Here is an 18,103-nt window from a genome sequence, read left to right on the forward strand (position 1 = left end):
CTCATTGAATGGTGGTGCAGGCTAGAAGGGCCGAATGGCCAACTCCTGCACCTATTTTCTATGTTTCTATGTTTCTAGTACAGCGGGACCTGGGGGTACTTGTGCATGAAACACAAAAGGATAGTATGCAGGTACAGCAAGTGATCAGGAAGGTCAATGGGATCTTGGCCTTTATTGCAAAGGGGATGGAGTATAAAAGCAGGGAAGTCTTGCTGCAGCTATATAAAGTATTGGTGAGGCCACACCTGGAATACTGAGTACAGTTTTGGTTTCCATATTTACGAAAGGATAGATTTGTTTTGGAGGCAGTTCAGAAAAGGTTCTAGGTTGATTCCGGAGATGAGGGGGTTGACTTATGAGGAAAGGTCGAGTAGGTTGGGCCTCTACTCATTGGAATTCAGAAGAATGAGAGGCAATCTTATCAAAACATATAAGATTATGAGGGGGCTTGACAAGGTGGATGCAGAGAGGATGTTTCTATTGATGAGGGAGACTAGAACTAGAAGGCATGATCTTAGAATAAGGGGCCGCCCATTTAAAACAAGATGAGGAGAAATTTCTTCTCTCAGAGGGTAAGTAAATCTGTGGAATTCGCGGCCTCAGAGAGCTGTGGAAGCTGGGACATTGAATAAATTTAAAGTCAGAAATAGACAGTTTTTTAAATAATATGGGGATAAGGGGTTATGGGGAGCGGGCGGGGAAGTGGACCTGAGTCTATGATCAGATCAGCCATGATCTTATTGAATGGCGGAGCAGGCTCGAGGGGCTGTATGGCCTACTCCTGTTCTATTTCTTCTGTTCTTATTACCATCAAGCCATGGGACCAAACCTGGTTCAACGAGGAGTACAGAAGAGCATGCCAGGAGCGGCACCGGGCGTACCTTAAAATGAGGGACCAACCTGGTGAAGCTACAACAGAGGACTACATGCATGATAAACAGCTGAACTAGCATGCTGCGCACAATCAACAGACCATATCAAATTTCTGCAGTTCTGCTACATCCAGTTGTGAATGGCGATGGACAATTAAACAACTAACGGGAGGAGGAGGCTCCATGAATATTCCCATCCTCAATGATGGCAGAGCCCAGCATCTGAGTGCAAAAGGCAAGGCTGAAGCATTTGCAACCATCTTCAGCTAGAAATGCAGAATCATCATAGGCAGTCCCTTGGGGTCGAGGATGACTTGCTTCCACACTAAAAATGAGTACTCAGGTGACCGATTAACTCATTTTAAACAGTGGAAGCTGCCTGTGCATGAATTCTTTTAACGTGGGGTGGCCGTTGCACACCAGCGTGAGAATGAAAGCAAGAATGGGAGGGTCCCCCGAGATCCCCACCATCACAGAAGGAATGACTATCTCTAACAAGAGTCTAACCACTTTCCCATGACATTCAACGGCATTACCATCATCGAAGCCCCAACCATCAACATCTTGCGGATCACCATTAACCACTTAACTGGACCAGCCACATAAATACTGTGGCAACAAGAGGTCAGAGGCTGGGTATTCTGTGGCGAGTGTCTCACCCCCTGACTCCCCAAAGCCTTTCCACCATCTACAAGGCACAAAGTCAGTGATGTAATACATTCCACTTGCCTGGATGAGTGCAGCTCCAACAACACTCAAGAAGCTCGACACCATCCAGGACAAAGCAGCCCGCTTGATTGGCACCCCATCATCCGCTACCTTAAACATTCACTCCCTCCACCACCAATGCACCGTGGCTGCAGTGTGTACCATCTACAAGATGCACTGCAGCAACTCGCAAAGACTTGAACAGCAGCTCCCAAACCCGCGACCTCTACCACCTGGGGCAGCAGGCGCACAGGAATACCACCACTTGTAAGTTCCCCTCAAAGTCACACACCATCCTGACCGTGGAGATATACTGCTGCTCATTCATCGTTGCTAGGTCAAAATCCTGGAACTGTCTACCTAACAGCACTGTGAGAGCACCTTCGCCATACGGATTCTAGTGGTTCAAGACGAGTAGTTTGGGGCAAATGAATTATGAAACAATGGCCTGTTCAGTGGTGAAGGCATTCCATTCCTGGCACACAAGGTGTCAGCTCCAGGAGCAACCAAGGCTGAAGGGGCTGAGAACCAAAGACAAGTTCCCTACCAGTTCTGCTGTCGTATCCTCCACAAGAGCTTTTGGAGTAAGTGCCCATTCCCAATACGATTTCAAGAGAAAACTATCTCAAATGTAATTGTACTGCTTGTTTAAATCGCTGACTGAACATTGAGTGGGATCTTTGAGGTCCGTCTTAGCCTACGTGAGGAAGGCCACTTAAAAAGGAAAGGGTGGGGGTGGGGGTGAGGGGGTTGATGCAGAATCAATGACGTACTTGGATCCTGGCTAACTGGGATTGGTTAACATAAGAATTAGGAGCAGGAGTCAGCCATTCGGATCCTTGAGCTTGCTCCGTAATTCAATGAGATCATGGCTGATCTTCTAGCTCAACTCCACTTTCCTGCACTATCCCCTTATCCCCTGATGCCCTTAATATCCAGAAATCTATCGATCTCGGTCTTGAATATACTCATAGACTGAGCCTCCACAGCTCTCTGGGGTAAATAATTCCAAAGATTCACCGTCCTCTGAGTGAAGAAGTTTCTCCTCATCTCAGTCCAAAATGGCCAGCCCCTTATTCTGAGACTGTAACCCCTGGTTCCAGACTCCCCAGCCCGGGGGAAACATCCTCCCTGCATCTACCCTGTCAAGCCCTGTAAGAATTTTGCATGTTTCAATGAGATCACCTGTGAATCTTCTAAACTCGAGAGAATACAGGCCTAGTCTACTCAATCTCCCCTCATAGGACAATCCCATCTCAGGAATCAGTCCGATGAATCTTTGTTGCACTCCCTCAATGGCAAGTATATCCTTCCTTGGGTAAGGAGACCAAAACTGTCGACAATAAGTGGCAGTAAATCCACAAAGTATGCCAGGAACATGCAGAGTTAGTGTGTTAATGAGTCTAATGGAGATGGATCAAGCCATTTGGACCATTCATGCAACACACATGCCACTACCCAATCCAAAACATACATACAGACAAGGGGTTTGAGGGAAGACTTGTACATTTTCCCCAGATAGTCACACACCTCCTGAAATTCTCAAAGGCAGGGAAAAGCCCGCAGGTTCCCACACGCTCATTCTCAGTCAGCGGCTCCAGAACCCAGCACAGAGACACCAACACAAGCTTCAAAACAACACCTGGTAACTCAGCCATTGTGCTGTTTTGCATGATATACCTCTGAATCCACCGCCCAGCGAGCTTCACCCTGCCCCATTCTGTTCAGTTCACTCGGTCAAGTCCTCCCATAGGGCTGGGTGCTTGTCCACAACACAAGGGCAGAAAAGTGTAAAGAAAAACAAAAGCCAGAAATAATTTGAAATACTCATTCTTTAAAATTCAAATTTCAGACGCTCTGCGGTTTGGAAATGTGCCGGGCACATTCCTCTGTTGAACCGGTCGCTATTGCTTTCCCTCTCAAACCATGCAGCGTCAGCAGGTATGGATTGTTTCAAACTCCGCACACAAAATACTTCTGCCCTGATCTGCAGTGCTGTGCTCTCAGGAAATTACCCAAGGCAGCCGCTGATCTGGCACAAGGCAAGGACACTGATAAGGATAGTGACGCATTGACTAACAACCATAGATTGTCAACAGGCTCACAATTTACATCTCAGGTCTCTAGCTCAGCCAGAAAATATTAGCTCTCCTCAGGGTTGGGCAGGAATGTAGCATAAAACGGTGAGTTCGGCCTCCTCGCGTTTGCTGCGCAATGTTTACGACAGACAGAAGTAGAAACAATATGTTCCTTGAAGTACTTCTGCATAGAGTTTGCTGCCAGATTGTCTGATATTCAGTCTTGTACGAGTTACATAGAAACATAGAAATTCACAGCGCAGAAGGAGGCCATTTCGGCCCATCGTGTCCGCGCCGGCCGACAAAGAGCCGCACAGCCCTCGGTCAGCAGCCCTGAAGGTTACATATAAACCTATCAACAATGGCGGAAAGGCAAACGGCACCCAGCCCAACCAGTCCGCCTCACACAACTGCGACACCCCTTATACTGAAACATTCTCCACTCCACCTCATCCGGAGCCATGTGATCTCCTCGGAGAAAAAAAAAAGATAAAAACCCAGACCAATTTAGGGAAAAAAAATCTGGGAAAATTCTTCTCCGACCCTTCCATGCGATCGAAACTAGTCCAGGAGATCACCCTGGCCGTATTCTATTCCCTGCAGTACTTACCATTATATCTGCGCCGGTCAACAAAAGGTTATCCAGTCGAATCCCAATTACTAGCTCTAGTGCAGGTTACTACACTTTAAGTGCCCATCCAACCATCTCTTAAAAGTGGTGAGGGTTTCTGCATCCACCACTCTTCCAAGCAGCGAGTGCCAGATCCCCACAACCCTCTGCGTAAAGAAGCCCCCCCTCAAATCCCCTCTAAACCTTCCACCAACCACCTTAAAACTATGCCCTCTCGTAACAGGCCCCTCCACCAATGGAAATAGGCCCCCCCTTACTATCCACTCTGTCCAGGCCCCTCAATATTTTGTACACCTCAATGAGGTCTTCTCTCAACCTCCTCTGTTCCAATGGGAACAAACCCAGCCTATCCAATCTGTCCTCATAACTAAGATTCTCCATTCCAGGCAGCATCCGAGTAAATCTCCTCTGCGCCTTCTCTAGTGCAATCATGTCCTTCCTATAATACGGTGACCAGAACTGCATGCAGTACTCCAGTTGTGGCCTAACCAAAGTATTATACAATTTAAGCATAACCTCCCTGCTCTTATATTCATTGCCTCGGCCAATAAAGGCAAGCATCCCATATGCCTTCTTAACCACCTTATCCACCTGGCCTGCTACTTTCAGGGATCTGTGGACAAGCACTCCAAGGTCCCTTTGTTCATCTACACTATTAAGTGGCCTACCGCTTAATGTGTATACTCTTTCCTTATTAATCCTCCCAAAGTGCATCACCTCACATTTCTCTGAATTAAATTCCATTTGCCACTGCTCTGACCACCTGACCAGTAGATTGATATCCTCCTGCAGCCCATGACTTTCCTCTTCATTATCAACCACACAGCCAATTTTAGCGTCATCTGCAAACTTCTTAATCATACTCCCGATGTTCAAATCTAAATCATTGATATATACCACAAAAAGGAAGGGACCCAGTACTGAGCCCTGTGGAACCCCACTGATAACATCCTTCCAGTCACAAAAACAATCAACCACCATTACCCTTTGCTTCCTACCTCTGAGCCAATTTTGGATCCAACTTGCCACTTTGCCCTGGATCCCATGGGCTTTAACCTTCATGACCAGTCTACCATGTGGGACCTTATCAAAAGCTTTGCTAAAGTCCATATATACTACATCGTAAGCACTACCCTCATCGACCCTCTTGGTTACCTCCTTGAAAAAGTCAATCAAGTTAGTCAAACACCATCTTCCCTTAACTGTCCCTAATTAATCCTTGCCTTTCCAAATGTAGATTTATCCTGTCTTTCAGGATTTTTTCCAATATCTTTGGCTCCTGCCACAACCTCCATTCCCACACTACCGACTCCAACCTCCTCCTGGCCAGCGTCTCAGGCTGAATCTAGACTATTCGCAACCTCAGAGTCCTCTTGAATCACAGAATGGTTATGGCACAGGAGGTCATCATCCGGCTCTCTGCAAGAGAGCTAGTCCCACTGCCCCATCCTTTCCCCGTAGCCCTGCAAATGTTCTTCATTCAGGTACTAATCCAATTCCATTTTGAAAGCCACAATTGAGTCTGCCTCCACCACCCTTTCAGGCCGTACATTCCAGATCCTAACCACTTGCTACGTAAAAACATTTTTCCTCATGTCGCCTTTGGTCTTTCTGCCAATCACCTTAAATCTGTTTTCTCTGGTTCTCGACTCTTCCACCAATGGGAACAGTTTCTCTCTATCTACTCTGTCTAGACCCCTCATGATTTTGAACATCTCTATCAAATCTCCTCTCAACTGCAAGGAGAACAACCCCAGCTTCTCCAGTCTATCCATGTAATTGGAATTTCTAGAACCATTCTTGTAAATCTTTTCTGTACCCTCCCCAAGGCCTTCACATCCTCCCTGAAGTGTGGTGCTGAGTATTAGACACAATACTCCAGTTGAGGCTGAACCAGCGTTTAATAAAGGTTCATCGTAACTTCCTTGTTTTTGTACCCTATGCCTCTATTTACGAAGCCCAGGATCCCGTATGCTTTTTCTTTTAAATCGCTTTCTCAACCTGCCCTGCCACCTTCAATGATTTGTGCACAGGTCTCTGTGTTCATGCACCCCCTCTAGAATTGTACCCTTTAGTTTATATTGCCACTCTTCATTCTTCCGATCAAAATGTATCACTTTGCACTTTTCTGTGCACCCAAGTCCAAGTCATTAATATTTCTCAAGAAAAGCAGTGATCCTAGTACTGACCCCTGGGGAACACCACCGTACACCTTCCTCCAGTCCGAAAAACAACCGTTCACCAGTTCAGACGAAAGGTCATCGCCCTGAAACGTTAACTCTGTTTCTCTCTCTCTCCACAGAAGCTGCCTGTGACCTGCTGAGTATTTCCAGCATTTTCTGTTTTTATTTTGTTCACCAGTACTCTCTGTTTCCTGTCACTCAGCCAATTTTGTATCCATGCTGCCACTGTCCCTTTTATTCCATGGGATTCAACTTTTCTGGCAAGCCTATTACGTGGCACTTTGCCGAACGCCTTTTGGAAGTCCATTTACACGACGTCAACCGCATTGCTCTCATTAACCCTCTCTTTTACCTCATCAAAAAACTCAATCAAGTTGGTTAAACACGATTTGCCTTTAACAAATCCGTGCTGGATTGCCTTAATTAATCCACACTTGCCAAGTGACTGGTCATTTTGTCCCTGATTACTGTTTCCCCATGACCAATGTTAAACTGACTGGTGTGCCATTGCTGGGTTTATCCTTTGAACAAGGGTGTGACATTTGCAATTCTCCAGTCCTCTGACAAAGAGGATTGGAAGATTATGGGCAGTACCTCTGCAATTTCCACCCTTACCTCCCTCAGCATCCTCGGATGTATCCGGTCCTGGTGATGTGACTACTTTAAATACAGCCAGCCTTTCTAGCACCTCCTCTTTATCAATTTTTATCCTATCCAGTACCTCAACTACCTCCTCTTTCACTGTGACTTTGGCAGCATTGATAAAAACAGAGGCAAAGTACGCATTTAGTACCTCAGCCATGCCCTCTGTCTCCATGCGTAGGTCTCCTTGTTGGTCCTTAATCGCCCCCACCTCTCCTCTTACTACCCATTTATTATTTATATACCTATAGAAAACTTTTGGATTCCTTTAATGTTAGTTGCCAGTCTGTTCTCAGACACTATCTTTGCCGCTCTTATTAACTTTTTCACTTCCCCTCTGAACTTTCTATGTTCAGCCTGATTCTCACTTGTATTCTCAACCTGACATCTATCTTTCTTTTTCTCTCTCTCTCTCTCTCTTTCGTCATCCAGGGAGCTCTGGCTTTGGTTGGCCTAGCTTTCACCCTTGTGGGAATGTACCTCAGCTGTACCCGAACCATCTGCCATTTAAAGGCAGCCCATAGTTTAATTACAGTTTAGTCTGCCAATCTTTGATTCCAATTTACCCAGGCCAGATCCGTTCCCAACTCACTGAAATTGCCCCTTCTCCAGTTAAGTATTTTTACTCTAGATTGCTCCTTGTCCTTTTCCATAGCTAATCTAAACCTTATGATATTATCACTGTTTGACCCCGAGCTGAGCTTCCAATCCCATTGCCTCACCTCCACCTGGTTCCACCTCCATAATATTGCAAGGCCCAGCCTCTGCCTCAGCCCTTTGCTGCTGGAACCCTCATCCATGCTTTTGTTACTTCCAGACTCACTCCAATGCTCTGCTAGCCAGTCTCCCGTCTTCCCCCCACCAATGAGAGCAATGCTGCCTGGGCCCTAAACTATGGAACTCCCTCCCTAAACCTCTCCGCCTCCCTATGTCTTTTTCCTCCTTTAAAACGCTTCTTAAAACCTACCTCTTCTGTCCTAATATCTCCTTATCTGGCTCGGTGTCAGATTTTGTTGATTACGCTCCTGTGAAGCACCTTGGGTAATTTTACTACAGTAACGGGGCTATATAAAAAGCTGTTTTGTTGACAGCACAAACATGAAACCACCCTCACGTGTGAGATCACACCAATGTATGGAGTTAATAATAAATAACTTTTATTTATATAGCACCTGTAACGTAGTAAAATGTCCCAAGGCGCTTCACAACAGTCTTACCACACGTTAGATATTGACAAGAGAGGGAGAGAGAAAAAAAGCAGGACAAGGAAGTGTAAAAGAGGTAAATGACTCGGTCTGAAGTGGCAGCCAAAATGCACACGCAGATAGTTACAGGCAAAAAAAACTTTAAAAAAAGAAATTCAAATTACTTTGTAAATAATACAATAAGGAGTTTACAATAGTAAATCAGTGTAATAAAGAGCTATTATAATTAAACAAAATCAAATCATATACAATAATTATACATTAAGTTAAAATTAGAAAATCAGCAATTGAAGAAAATTAAATGTTTTTATCTGTCTTTAAAATTCATTCCCTGTCCATTGATTCAATTAATATGGAAGAACCAATCACCGCGCTCCATCCTTGTGATGTCATAATGTAATTACTTAAAGAAGCTGTTTAACACGGCTCAAGATCAACAATGAGGGGGCATGGGCTGGAGCCGAGGACGGAAGTTGATTGGATGGAACAAGTATAACTACTGACGGAGTGGCTTCCTCCTCCCCCCCCCCCCCCCCGGAACGAACGGCTGCCTCAACTTGTGACGCTCCCTGCAGCATTCTCCCTGGGTGAAGCACTTTCACACAGTTAGGAAGATGGTTTATTTAATCTTTTCTTTGCTTATAAATTTTTATGCAGGTTGGATTTATTATAGAATGTAATGATTTCCCTCCCCCCCCACCTCGTTCTGGACGCCTAATTTTTAACCTGCGCCTGATTTTTTAATGTGTAGACAAGGTTTTTTCAGTTCTACAAAAATCTTCACTTGCTCCATTCTAAGTTAGTTTGGAGTACGTTTTCACTGTGGAAACTTTGAAATCAGGCGTCAGTGGCCGGACACGCCCCCTTTTGAAGAAAAAGTTCTGTTCCAAAGTGAAACTGTTCTACCTGACTAGAACTGTAGGAAAAAAATGTGGAGAATTGCGATTTCTAAGATAGTCCGTTCTCCACTAGTTGCTCCTAAAAATCAGGCGCAAATCATGTGGAAACTTGGGCCCAGAGTAACTGGTCGTTCATCTCATTGCTGTTTGTGGGAGCTTGCTGTGCACAAATTGGCACTTTCCCTACATTACAACAGTGACTACACTTCAAAAGTACTTCAGCTGTGACGTACTTGGCAATGTGAGGTCATGAAAGGTGCTACATTAATGAAGATCCTTGCCTTTTACATTTCTGATACCTGACATCACAAACCCGAGATACATGTAGACACCAAGATCCAAGTATGTTTACACTGAAGAAGATAGAGGGGATCTTATAAACACAAGGACATAAGAAATAGGAGCAGGAGTAAGCCATACGGCCCCTCGAGCCTGCTCCGCCATTCAATAGGATCACGGCTGATCTGATCTTGGCCTCAACTCCACTTTCTCGCCTGTTCCCCATAACCCTCGACTCACCTATAGTTCAAAAATCTGTCTATCTCAGCCTTGAATATATTTAATGACCCAGCCTCCACAGCTCTCTGAGATAGAGAATTCCAAAGATTCACGGCCCTCAGAGAAGAAATTCCTCATCTCCACCTTAAATGAGCTGCCCCTTATTTTTAAACTATGCTCCCTAGTTCTAGATTCCCCCACAGGGGAAACATCCTCTCTGCATCTACCCTGTCAAGTCCCCGCAGAATCTTATATGTTTCAGTCAGATCACCTCTCATTCTTCTAAACTCCAATGAGTATCGGCCTAACCTGTCCTAATAAGTCAACCCCGTCATCTCAGGAATCAACCTCGTGAACCTTCTCTGAATTGCCTCCAATGCAAGCATATCCCTCTTTAAATAAGGAGACCAAAACAGTACGCAGTACTCCAGTTCTGTTGGGGTATCAGGATCCTTAAGAGTATCAACAAGTTGAACCCCAAGAAGCTGTTTAACATGGCTCAAGATCAACAATGAGGGGGCATGGACTGGAGCTGAGGACGGAAGTTGATTGGATGGACCGGGTATAACTACTGACGGAGTGGTGAGTGTTTGGAAAGCACTGCTCAAAGAGGCGATCGAGGCTGATCACATCAATTGAGAGACACTTGGACAGGCATTATAATATAAATATACAAGATAGTCACGAATAAATCCAATTAGGAATTCAGGAGAAACTTCTTTACTCAGAGTGATGAAAATGTGGTACATGGAAGGGTTGAGGTGAATAGCGGATGCATTTAAGAGCAAGCTAGATATGAACATGAGGGAGAACAGAATAGGTTATGCGGGTAGGGTTCGATGAAGTAAGGTGCTAGGAGGCTCGAGTGGCGCATAGTTGAGCTGAATGGCCTCTGTGTGCTGTAAAATTCTATGGAATTCTCCTTCAATGGTTTTTTTTTACAGATCAGTTGTAAATTGTGAACTCTGGGGTGGCAAGATGGTCCAAAATGGTACTTTCCTGTCCTGTATATTGTGTTCCTAAACTCCTCTGGCTCACTACCCCTCTCCGCCTTCACAAGCCTCTTCTAAATCTACCTCAATTTGGCTTCACTTCTACATTCCTTCTGGGCATTCATTCATCTCTCGGAGACAGCATAGGACAGTTGTTACAGATATTGCAGAAATACTGGCTGTTGGAAGTAGCACTAACTGGCTGCCCCACTTGCCCACAGCGAGTACGTCACGGGTTAAAAGAAGTGCTCTGGGATATCCAGAGACGAGGAAACGTGCTATAGAAATGTAAACTTGTTCTTAATGTCCTCAGGGCAACCGGGGATGAACAATAAAGGCCAAGATCCGAAGCATGAATAAAACAGACAATAACAATACTGGACATACAGTCTCTCCCTCCCAGTATCGTACTAACAGGAACACTTACATCCTTATCTATCGATCAGCTTTGTATCAGAGGGTGATTTATAGCACTACACTCCCAGAAGATGCCACTGCCACTATCTGCAAGGCAGATCATTTAAGGGTCCGAGGTCCACGGTTGTGTGAATGCTGCAACCTTGAATGAGAGAAATTGGAGTCAGTGTGTAAACCTGGAGCCAGTGCTCCAACTCAAACACCCCGTGCACATCCCGATGAATCTGCGACGACAACACAAGTTGCAGAAAAGTCAATGAGTAACGAAGTCGCATTTATACCTGGATGAACTCTGTAAAAGGTCACTGTGGTTCCAGTGCTTCGATGCTGGAGATGTTGGCCTGGTCGAGGCTGCTAACGTTGATGCGTCTGTCCTCCCAGGGGACACATCCACATTGCTCGCATGCCTGACGCAAGACTCCCAAAGCACGCGCTCTACTCGGAACTCCTACATGGCAAACGAGCCCCAGGTGGGCAGAGGAAACGTCTCAAGGACAGCCTCAAAGCAACATCGCCACCGACACCTGGGAGTCCCTGGCCAAAGACCGTCCTAAGTGGAGGAAGAGAATCCGGGACGGCGCTGAGCACCTCGAGTCTCGTCGCCGAGAGCATGCAAAAACCGAGTGCAGGCAGTGGAAGGAGCGTACGGCAAACCAGTCCCACCCTCCCTTTCCTTTAATCACTGTCTATCCCACCTGTGACAGAGACTGTAATTCCCGTATTGGACTGTTCAGTCACCCAAGAACTCACTTTTAGAATGGAAGCAAGTCTTCCTCGATGCCAAGGGACTGCCGATGATGACGACTGTGGTTAGAAGCAACAAAGCTGGGCTGCAGAGAGGAGAACCAACAGCTCAGCATGCTGACAGAAGGCTGCAGCAGCACAGCAATGCGACTGACCCCACCTTGTTAGTGTCTGGCTTTCCAGGCAGTGGGCCATTCCTGCTGGCACTCCGATCACAGGGCCCATTTGCAGTGGTGCTCCTCCTCAGCCATACCTGATTTGAACGCACCTTTAGAGAGAGAGCTTTGTGCAAGGGTGCGCCTCCGCATAGCATTGGAATGGGAGTGATTTGCAAATCGGATACATTTCATTTCAGATTTCCAGTATTTGCCTTTTCCGTTTGTCATGTATTCAACCAGCAATGTAACCCATGTATAATCTGACCTAAGTTGTACACTGTGAGAACACTAACCACTAGGTGGTGAACTTGTGGGAGACACTCCTAACCTGGACCTTCAGAAATAAAAGGGGAAGCTCCACCCACTTCCTGCACTTGAGTGCTAAGGAATAAAGGACAGGTCACAGACTGACCTTCTCTCAAGCATGGACCTCGTGTGCATTTATACTGTGTAGCAAGGACATATCACCGCCAAACTTCCAATCCACAATAGCAGATGTGCCTTTTGCAGCCTGTCCTGTGTATTACAGCGGCTCATACTGCAAGAACAAGCCATAGATACAAGATTAAAGGTTAGAGATTTATAGCAGAGGGCCAGGAGAAAAGTCTTCACACAGAGAGCTGCGAGGCAATGGAATTCACTCCCAGGGCTTGTGGCTGAAACTGTATTCAAGATTAGACAGTCGGATGAAGGAAAATGAGATAAATGGATAGGAAAGTGGGGCAGGTAAATGTGATTAGAACCAACGTTCCCTTCAAGCAGTGCGGCTGCACAGCGCCCCAGGGATCCCACATAGCCGGCTTTTCAATGCAGAAACCGTGCAAGCGGGATTCTGACTGGCCCGCACGGTGCCAAGAAAATTACAGGGAACATTGATTAGAAATATTTTCCTATGGGAAGGGTTATCCTCGACACGGGCTGGTTGCACCGAATGGCCTGTTTACCTGTTGCAACTTTTACATAGTTCTACAATCATTCACAGAGTGTTTCCAGCAGTGCTTTAAGTCTGCATATTTTCAAAGACAATACACAGGAACCATTGCACAGTGGGTTACGGTCCTGGATTAGTAATTCAGTGGTCGTGAATTCAAGTCCCAACTTGCGAAACTGGAGTCAATAAATCCAGTCATTTGTGGAAATGATTTTGAAAGCTGCCGTGAACGACCCGTCCAGCTCACCAACATCCTTCAGGGAAGGGGATAAGAGCATAAGAAATAGGAGGAGTTGGCCATTCGGCCCCTCAAGCCTGCTCCGCCATTTAATAAGATCATGGCTAATCTGATCATGGACTCAGCTCCCCTTTCCTGCCCGCTCCCCATAACCCTTTACTCCCTTATCGCTCAAAATGTACCGCTCCTACCTGGGCAGGACTACACGCGACTCCATTCCTACACTTACTTAACTTAATGCCCACTGAAGTGGCCCAACAGGTTACTCAGTTTGTGCCAGCTGTGGCTCAGTGGGCAGCACTCTCGCCTCCGAGTCAGAAGGTTGTGGGTTCAAGTCCCACTCCAGAGACCTGAGCACATAAATCTAGGCTGACACTCCAGTGCAGTGCTGAGGGAGTGCTGCACTGTCGGAGGTGCCGTCTTTCGGACAAGACGTTAAACCGAGGCCCTGTCTGCTCTCTCAGGTGGATGTAAACGATCCCATGGCACTATTTCGAAGAAGAGTAGGGGAATTATCCCCGGTTCCTGGCCAATATTTATCCCTCAATCAACATCACAAAAAACAGATTATCTGGTCATTATCACATTGCTGTTTGTGGGAGCTTGCTGTGCGTAAATTGGTTGCCGCGTTTCCTACATTACAACAGTGACTACACTCCAAAAGTACTTCATTGGCTGTAAAGCGCTTTGAAACATCATCATCATAGGCAGTCCCTCGAAATCGAGGAAGACTTGTTTCCACTCTAAAAGTGAGTTCTTAGGTGACTGAACAGTCCAATGTGGGAATTAAGTCTCTGTCACAGGCGGGACACAGTGGTTGAAGGAAAGGGCGGGTGGGGAGTCTGGTTTGCCGCACGCTCCTTCCGTTGCCCGCACTTGCTCTCGGCGACGAGACTCGAGGTGCTCAGCGCCCTCCCGGATGCTCTTCCTCCACTTAGGGCGGGCTTTGGCCAGGGACTCCCAGGTGTCGTTGGTGATGTTGCATTTTATCAAGGAGGCTTGAGGGTGTTCTTGAAACGTTTCCTCCACCCACTTGGGGCTCGCTTGCCGTGTAGGAGTTCCGAGTAGAGCACTTGTTTTGGGAATCTTGTGTCAGGCATGTGAACCCGCACAGCGGAGCTGGTTGAGTGTGGTCAGTGCTTCGATGCTGGGGATGCTAAGCCTGAACGAGGACACTAACGTTGGTGCGTCTGTCCTCCCAGGGGATTTGCAGAATCTTGCGGCCGACAACGCTGGTGGTATTTCTCCAACGATTTGAGGTGTCTACTGTATATGGTGCACGTCTTTGAGCCATACAGGAGGGCGGGTATCACTGCAGCCCTGTAGACCATAAGTCTTTGAGACGTACAGTGGTCGTGAAAGGCGCTAGATAAATGCAAGTCTTTTATTCTTTAGTTGTAATACAATTGCTTCACAATTTCCTATACCTCGGGAGCCTCTTATCAACAAGAGCAGACATTGACGATGAGATTCAACACCGCCTCCAGTGCGCCAGTGTAGCCTTCGGCCGCCTGAGGAAAAATGTGTTTGAAGACCAGGCCCTCAAATCTGCCACCAAGCTCATGGTCTACAGGGCTGTAGTAGTACGCACCCTCCTGTATGGCTGAGACATGGACCATGTTCAGTAGACACCTCAAGTTGCTGGAGAAATAACGATGTCTCTGCACGATCCTGCAAATCCCCTGGGAGGACAGGCGCACCAACATTAGTGTCCTCGACCAGGCTAACATCCCCAGCATTGAAGCACTGACCACACTCGATCAGTTCCGCTGGGCAGGCCACATAGTTCGCGTGCCAGACACGAGACTCCCAAAGCAAGTGCTCTACTCGGAACTCCTTCACGGCAAATGAGCCAAAGGTGGGCAGAGGAAATGTTACAAGGACACCCTCAAAGTCTCCCTGATAAAGTGCAACATCCCCACTGACATCTGGGAGTCTCTGCCAAAGACTGCCCTAAGTGGAGGAAGTGCATTGTGGAAATGTATTTTTTTTATCCAAGCTGTTGCACACTGTATTTTATACGCTTTTTAATATAAAACAAAATGGAGTCCTGGTCCTTCCAGAAATTTCTGCAACAGACAGTCTGTTTGCATAAACAGCTAAACCTGGCTTGAATCGGCTGATAACTAATCAATAGTCACAGACAGCTTGGAGACAAGTCCTGCTGAGACAAGTACCACCCATGGTGCTCTCCAATTGTCCATGGCAGCACTAGTTCCACTCCCCCCACCTTTTTCCGAGATACTCAAATCACCAGCCATTATCTCTTGTACAGACCTCATCCATTTCATGCAAAAAGATAACTGACCAGAAAACTGGACAATCCTGACACAATGCAATGCTGGTAATAGCTCATTACCCCACTCTCATCAAGTAATGGCTTCAGGTCAATAATAACCCTGACAAAAGGAAATATTTGGAAACCATGTCAGGACAAGAATGTAGTAATTAATTCTTTATCTGTATTCACTGACTGCAAGACGGAGCCAATACACAGGAAGAGGCCATAACTTGGGTTTTTACTGTATAAATATCTCATGAATTTGTACCATTTCGAAGGTGTTCACTTAGCCGTTGACTGAGTGAGACTGTTCCCTTGCTAGCAAGTAAAAATAAAAGGAACATCTGCTGGGCTGAAGGTGTCGGAGTCGTATAGTGTGAGTCGAGATTTCGACAGTATCCGGGAGGGCGCTGAGCACCTCGAGTCTCATCGTCAAGAGGATGCAGAAATCAAGCACAGGCAGCGGAAAGAGCGTGCAGCAAACCAGTCCCACCCACCCTTTTCCTCAGTGAATATCTGTCCCACCTGTGACAGGGACTGTGGTTCTCGTATTGCACTGTTCAGCCAGCTAAGGATTCATTTTAAGAGTGGAAGCAAGTCTTCCTCGATTCCGAGGGACTGCCTATGATGATGATGATGCTTCACAAAAGGTGAAACCCCACCACCCCAGCTCCTCGGGGAAACGAGGGTCGGGCAAGTCACCCAGCCTTGACATTGGCAGCCATGTCCCAGGAACTAGGCACGCACTGCCGAGAAAACCTCAGCAAACCACGGAACAAACCTCAGCAAACCACGGAACTGCTATGTTTAAACACTGGTGCAGTGTATGAGGTGTTCCGAAATCACAAATGCAAACAAACGTCCAAGTTTTATGTCGCAGTACTTGCCAGGCAATGCCCCAAAACATCCACTGCTGCATGGAGTGAAAATTCACGCACTTCATACAGCTCCTGTACCGACCGGGAATGCTCAAGAACATGAGGTTATCATTTGCTCTACACAAGAACATCAGAAATAGGACGACATTCGGCCCCTCGAGCCTGCTCCGCCATTCAGTAAGATCCGTGACTGATGTTCGACCTCAACTCCACTTTCCTGCACTATCCCCATATCCCTTGATCAGATCCAGATTAGGTTCTGTGCTGCACACAGGAACCACATGCAGCCCACTCAGTAACACACAGGTCAGTCAGGAGCTGATAGAAGGCAGGCTTTGACATAAACAAACGGGCGCTAATCGATCTCCTGTGCATTTACATTGCCACTTTACTTTATATCCCTTAACATATTGCACACAGTACCAGATACAAGTGTTATTCCACAAGCTGTATCATGCCTGCTGCTGCATAAAGGACACAGGCAGGCACAGGATGCTCGGCTTTCATGGGATAGATTCCATTTGAGAAACACACGCTGCCTGGGTACATCCCACTTAAATACCCAAACTGTTACATTCTCGAGATTAACTGTCGCTGGAGCTGCACTGTTGAGTAATTATGGACATACGATATCCCTCCCACTCCCGCTATCAATACAAAGACTCACCCCACAGTTTGTCACAGATAGGATATCCCCACGGCCGGCTGCATTGAGCACTGGAATGAACCTCTCCGCTCCCTGCCGGCAGAATTAAAACAGCGCGCTGGTGACTCAGCAGTCTGTGCACACGCTCTGAGCCCACACAACCATTGTACAAGTCCACGCACCTCCGTGTGGAGCTTGAAAGGAGTGACTCGGTGCAAACGCACAAGCCCGCCCGTATTGTGTACTCAAACCCTGTCTCAGAAACGTAGCCGCAGCACACGGCAGGACACAGGCGGCTGGGGGCACTTGCCTTTCACCGCCCGCCCAGACAGCAGGAGCTGAAAGTGTGATCTTCGGGCTGGAGAAAGTGCAGCAACGGTGCATCACACAGGACAGGTTACAGGGGGAGGAAACTGGCTGGGGTGGACAATGCAGCTTCCTCTCACCTCATTGCTCGACAACCTGCTCCATTTGTGCACATTCACACATTATTTTATCAACTCCAAGCCCTTGGTTCTCCGATCGTCAGATTATGTCACCTATTCCAATGTTTACTTTTAATACATTCTTTCGGTCTGTTCATATTATCACCAGCTGGACTGAAAAATTACATTTCTGCAGATATAGTGTTTCGGGGAGGGGGTGTGGGAGGGGAGGGGAGGGGAGGGGGTGTGGGAGGGGAGGGGAGGGGAGGGGGGTGTCGGAGGGGAGGGGAGGGGGGTGTCGGAGGGGAGGGGAGGGGGGTGTCGGAGGGGAGGGGAGGGGAGGGGGTGTCGGAGGGGAGGGGAGGGGAGGGGGTGTCGGAGGGGAGGGGGTGTGGGAGGGGGTGTCGGAGGGGAGGGGAGGGGGTGTCGGAGGGGAGGGGAGGGGGTGTCGGAGGGGAGGGGGTGTCGGGGGAGGGGAGGGGAGGGGAGGGGAGGGAGGGGGTGTCGGAGGGGAGGGGAGGGGGTGTCGGAGGGGAGGGGAGGGGGTGTCGGAGGGGAGGGGAGGGGGTGTCGGAGGGGAGGGGAGGGGGTGTCGGAGGGGAGGGGAGGGGGTGTCGGAGGGGAGGGGGTGTCGGAGGGGAGGGGAGGGGGTGTCGGAGGGGAGGGGGGTGTCGGAG

The 18,103-nt window shown here is 47.5% G+C and overlaps 1 protein-coding gene across 1 annotated transcript in view; it reads right to left on the reverse strand.

The window, feature by feature from the left end:
- The window catches only part of pnpla6 (patatin-like phospholipase domain containing 6), a 259,651-nt gene extending 242,447 nt beyond the window's left edge, over nucleotides 1-17,204 (reverse strand). The window contains exon 1 of the mRNA XM_070867081.1: nucleotides 17,023-17,204. The gene's annotated coding sequence lies outside the window, so the exon portion shown is untranslated. The remainder of the gene's footprint in view (nucleotides 1-17,022) is intronic.
- Nucleotides 17,205-18,103: the final 899 nt, after the last annotated feature.

The sequence above is a fragment of the Pristiophorus japonicus genome, chromosome 24, assembly GCF_044704955.1.
Source record: "Pristiophorus japonicus isolate sPriJap1 chromosome 24, sPriJap1.hap1, whole genome shotgun sequence".
NCBI classification, from domain to species: Eukaryota; Metazoa; Chordata; class Chondrichthyes; family Pristiophoridae; genus Pristiophorus; species Pristiophorus japonicus.